Below are 6,202 nucleotides of genomic sequence, written 5' to 3' on the forward strand. Positions count from 1 at the left end.
GCTGGACACCCATCTTCCAACATTGGCGCCAGTATTGGAGCCCAAATTTCAAAGCTGGCGTCAGTTTTGTTGACTTTAGTAGGTAGTGTCATTGTGTACAAACGCGGCAATCCGTCCGCTAGTTCAATGAAAAAAATGCATTTTAGCATCCGATCGGTTTCCCCCGTCCCCCTCACTACTACACTTGAGTTCTTAGGCATTACCTACTCACCAAATCCCTTTGCAATATAGATAGTAGAATATTTGTTAAGCAGTTGTAGAAACAGTCAATTCGCAATAGTCTTAGGTCCTGCCTTAAAATGTACTCTAATCTGTATTCGTTTTCAGAAAATGCAATAGAAATAGTGATACGATTAAAATTCTAGATGTTAACGGTTTTATTGCTATTTTTGCTAAGCGTAGGTCTCATCGATATACGTAGATAAATCCATTAGTTGAGAGTGCAGCATAGTTACTTGTAAATCTATTCCCTGTCTGTTCACCATTACACACACATGCATATTTTTGTTTTGTTTTATACGTTTGCGTTGGCCGCGACCGTATTACCTACACCAAGGATATCCTGTATGGTCGCGGCAAATCCCAGATCAGCGTGGGGTTGTGTCTTTCAGTCGTAATTTTATAAGAAGGAGCGGCAATTTTAGATTCATAACCCATTGTATTATCCAAATAAATCTACAGACATATATTAATTGTTAAATAATAATATGACATAATTTGTTTATGTTTAGCTTTAAAAGCGTAGCTCGTACATGTGTAAAATAAACGTTATATTGTAGTAACTGCTACAATATTTTTAAATATTTATTACGATTAATAGAGATGGTGTATGAAACTAAAATTTCCTCTCTGCTATTGAGGCCATACGCCCCGATAATAAACGCATGGCTGCATTTGTTTAAGAATGCATAAACATTCATTTCCATAGGTATGTATTGTATATCTAAGGACGCGTTGACGAACGATGTCTGTAACTTATTTTTAAATTAATATATAATGCCTAAACTTAATTGTTATGTGATGTCTTCATTTTGCACGAGTATATACAGAAGGAACAACATGTATAGTATAGTATTTTTGTAATTGAATCATTTGAAGTTGTGTGTGTAAGTAGGTAACATTTGTGCTGCCCCGAGCGGAATGATCGCTTATAAAGTGTTTGTTCCCAGTAGTCGCCGTCGTGCAATCTGAAGACACAGTTGTAGGGTTGACTAACAACTTCCCTAAAACGGAGAAATGTACAAACATTCTAATCGTTTATTTACTATTGAGAACTCATGCAGTCGATAAGAGAAAACTATCTAGGTTAGTTGGTAAATAAGTATATCGCTTCGAATGGAATACTGAAGCTTTTCCAGTTTTGTCGTGACTCGTGACTCCCTGCATGCAAGCATGATATCTGTGATAAACAACTAGTGATTCACTTCCGCGCTAATCGAATAAGATTCGGTGATCGATTCTCCTTTTTAGTACGAAAAGTTAAGTCAACTAATCAACTCGGGGTGTAATAGTATTTAGTAAGTTTGTGACGAGATTTTAATGAAATCAATAAAGTAATTGAATTTTTTCAAAATATTGTGTAATCCTTTGTCTAATCGTTGGGATGTTTTGTACATTGTATTAGGACTGTGTGTTTGTATGTCACGTTGTATCTCCTCTTCTATACACTTTAGGCGTGTAAGAAATCTTTCATCCGTTTTTTTAAAATTGAAGTTATATTCCAAGTAAACACACCACTAACATTATGGAATTGTTTTGATTTAGCGTTTTTCTTTGTACTATATAGTATATTAAAAAAAAGACTTAATTTACTTGGATATAAGTGACATACACACAGACAGAGAGGTCCGCTGTAAATATGTGGTTGATTAGGAGATAGGCCGGTATTTGTGTTACTAGGATACTTAAACTACTATCTTCTCTTACACTTATCATACTCTACTCCTATTGGCGCGCTACGGAGGTCTTAACGTGACTAAGGCCGTATACAGAAAGGGATCTGGTAGCCAGCTTCGATCCACCAGCGTCTATTGGCGGTATTTGATCCATTCTGTAATTGCACCAGTTTTCTGAATGTGGCCTTAGGCGCATGATTGTAAGACTTACTGTAATACTCAATGAGCCGTCTACAGCTCGAGTGTGTATCTGAAATAGTTATTATCAAATAACCATTGAGAGAAATTATACCTAAACAAGAAAAATAGGTAAGTTCATCAGATATTGATTATGCATGTACCTAAATATGATCATACTTACCTATTTATATGTATTTATAATCAAAATCTACATATATGCTAAAATTTGAGAATTTAATAAATGATAAGAAGTTCTTTAGTATCCTAGTGACGCCAATGACAGGCTTTTAGTTAATTTGTAAAGGCGGTAAATTGCCTTAATTTATATCCTAGGCATTGCAGTTTGGTTGCCTTGTAAAAGCTTATTTGGGTTCTGCAGATAAAACCCGTATTGTAAAAAGACGCGGAACCCAGCGTGCTAGACACGCGTGTCTGAATAATTTATATTTATCATATAATTTGTGAAATAAACAGTTTTGTGGTACATTCGTATTTTATTATTTTACCCTTATCCATTCTCCCCAAAAATCATTTATTCAAAGTAGGCTGAAAATCAGCAGTTTTTGAAGACTCTCCTCAAAACTCCCGCTCACGACTGCTTCTGTGTTTTTTGCTGTAACTAACTCCCCTGCAACACAATTCTGTCTTGTTTGAAAAGTTGGTCAAGCAGCTGACCGGTGCATTCAAAATGTGCATATCTACTTACTGAAGATAAAGTCGTGATGACCCATAGTGGATTTCAATAACCTATCTGTTCATTTGCTAGCGACAAATGTCAAAATTATATCTCTACTAGCTTCCTCTCACGGCGTCGCCCGCGTGGTGTGTTGATAAAAAGTAGCCTATGTGTTAATTCAGGGTATCATCCATCTACATATCAAATTTCAACCAAATCGGTCCAGTTGTTTTTGCGTAAAAGAATAATAAACATATATTCTCACAAACTTTCACATTTATAATTTACCTAAGTAGGAAGTAGGATTAGACCGTAAGCCAAACACTATTGTCAATCATTTAGTGATACCCTGGATTAACACATAGGCTACTTTTTATCAACACACCATGCGGGCGAAGCCGCGAGCGGAAGCTAGGGCTCCATAATGATCTCACAAACTGCCAAAAATGGTAAACCGCAGACCATTATACAGGTAAGTAGCTAAATTATGAAAATACTACATCCAAACTCAAATTCAACTTATTTTCAGTTCACTAGGTTGCTCTCGGAAAATAACGAAGCCACATTTCTGTGTACACAGACTGTCGAAACGCAGAACAAATGGTTTATGAGATCCTTTCTTGAATATACCGTTGCTTTACAAACGCTGAATTTAATGAACATTGTAATATTCCGTGCATTTCGTGTACGGAGTCATTTTACATCCTTAATTCTTAATAATGCCTGCTTATATGTATATTAAAGAGTATACGAGGAATACCACTTGATCTTTTCCAGGATTATCTAACAAATAGGTCACAAACTGTAAAAATTGGAAATATTCTTAGCTACAAATTAAATGTTAATTTTGGTGTCCCCCAGGGCTCAGTGCTTGGACCTACATTATTTCTAATCTATGTAAATAATCTTTGTGATATTGAAATAGCTGACGCGAAGGTGACTATTTTCTGTGATGATACAGTAGGTAATCTTATTCCAACGTGCAACATGGTCCGATGTAGTCTTCAGCTGAGCAAGGACTTCGAAGAATAATTAAATGGCTTTATTACGACCTCCTTGCATTGAACGTTTTAAAAATAATTCACAACCCTCTTCCGATTTCCAAATAAAAGCTCATTGTTCTAATTGTGTCAATACTAATAATTGTGATTGTTTGTTAACCGACTTCCCAAAAAGGAGTAGGTTCTCAATTCGGCCGGTATGTTTTTTTTTTCTATGTATGTACATCGATTGTGCCGAGGTTTATTGACCGATTTACGTGATTCTTTTTTTGTTCGACGCGGAATAGCTGCCAGTTGGTCCCATAGTCATCAGGTCAGGATCTGATGATGAAAACCCTGAGAAATCGAGAGCAACCTTCGAAAGTTGTAGGCAAACATAGGGTAAAAACTTGACACTCAGGTATATGCCTGAAAGCCCTATTCAACAATGAAGGTTTGATGCTGACCTGATGAGGGAGATCAGAGAGGGTCGAGGGAACTCGACAACTGAATATGGAAACTACCTCGTATTTGGGCTTAAAATGTTTTTTTTATCTCCAACTAATAGTACCTACCTATTAAATATCTTGGCGTTGAAATCGATAAAAATTTTAATTGGAAACAACATGTCAGCAATTTAAAAAGTCGAATGCGCAAACTAATACCGATTTTCAAAAAAATCTGAATTTTGCTTTTCGAATTATCTAAATCTATGCGTACCTAGCCTATTACTACTTTAACCACTAAGGGTGCTTACATAAAGAAACAGGTTTCCGGTACAGACAAACCTGTACGGGTAGGTACCGATCAGTGCAGGTATAATATTTCAATACAATCCTATTCACTCATTTATAAAGAAACAGGTTGTTTACCTGTTTCAACTTACCTGTTTCTTTATAAGTGAGTGAATAGGACTGTATTTAAAAAGGAAATAAATTCTATTCTATTTCTATTCTCTTGGATATTCTCGTGGTTCATTACTAGGTCATGTATGTAAATCTCGCGCTAACATCATTTTCGCGTTCATAATTGCAATTGTAAATCATTTATAGACACTATGATTCATTATTGAAGAACAGAAAAGGATAGAAACGTTTATTTCATACGTTTCAATCGTAATCGAGTCGGGATTGGATCGCAGTCGAACGTGAATCGTATGTTGCTTAAGTAACATTAGGAGAATCGGGCCCCAGTTTGGCTTCTTTCCTACGTCGAAGAGTCAAGTCAAGTCGAAGAGACTATTAAGCAATATGTCCAGGAACCAGCAGCATTTATTTATTCAACAATGTCAATACTTATCGAGAAACAAAAACGATATAAAAAGTATTGGCATGTGAGACAGTTACTGGTGCAGAATGCTTAAAATAAATTTAACTAAAAATCCTTGCTTCCAACTTCAAGAGAGTTGGAACACTGTAGAATGGCTTGGTAAGTTTCAAAGCCTATTACGCCTTCTTTAACATTCAGTAGAAATGAACAGAATAAAGAGCTTTGACTTTGTACTTGATCAAAGATTTGGTACATGGTGATGGGACGGCAATCCGACATGACCGGAGAGAGATCGGGTGCAGGACCAACATTTACTTGCTCTCCGATGCACGGGTGTATCAATCACCAACTTCCAGACCCCGGGCTACTTTGTGAAAGTCTTCTAAAACCCACAAAGCTATTTCGGCCCGACCCGGGAATCGAACCCGAGACCTCGTGCTAGACAAACGAGGCAGCTAACCAAACCTACACCTATGAATTACTTAGCTGAGTCATAGGCTTTTTAGCAAATACTGTAACTTGTAATACGTTTGTTAGTCACTTTGTTGCTCTCTTATAGCCTTAATCTTCTCATATTTCCAAGTTCCTACTGATTTAATGAATAAACAACCATTGATTTGTATATTTCCTTAACTATCCGTACCCCGCGGTTTCACCCACGTCCCGTGAGAACTACTGCCCTTACCAAGATAAAATATAGCATATGTTACTCGCAGATAACGTAGCTTTAGAGTGGAGTTAGAAATTTTAATATCGGTCCAGTATTTTTTTATTATAGGTTTCTATCCATTAAACAAACAAAAGTACAAATTTCTCCTCTTCATAATATTAGAATTGATTACATAAGATGGCATGATAGCGCCCTTAACGAGCCTTCATTCATTGAAATGTACAGAAAGTTCCCGGGAACAAGTAATCGGTAATTAAAGGTAACAAGTATGATTCACCCAGGTGAGTCATGCGGCTACCCCTAGTGATAACAACGCGTGCATCTGGACTAAGGGGCCCGTTTGATAGTTTACCAAATGAAATTAAACTTTGGGACTATAGTTCAAAATTAGTACGACTTAGAGCAAATAAACAAAAATTGCTTAAACGTAAATTACGCCTTTTATTTCAGTTTCTTAATTTTTTGATTTCCAATTGTGTAGAATATGACATTAAAGAATTATGGCGGGATAGGTATGTATAGTACATTTTGA

The sequence above is a fragment of the Helicoverpa armigera genome, chromosome 1 (genome assembly GCF_030705265.1).
Source record: "Helicoverpa armigera isolate CAAS_96S chromosome 1, ASM3070526v1, whole genome shotgun sequence".
Classification (NCBI taxonomy): Eukaryota; Metazoa; Arthropoda; class Insecta; order Lepidoptera; family Noctuidae; genus Helicoverpa; species Helicoverpa armigera.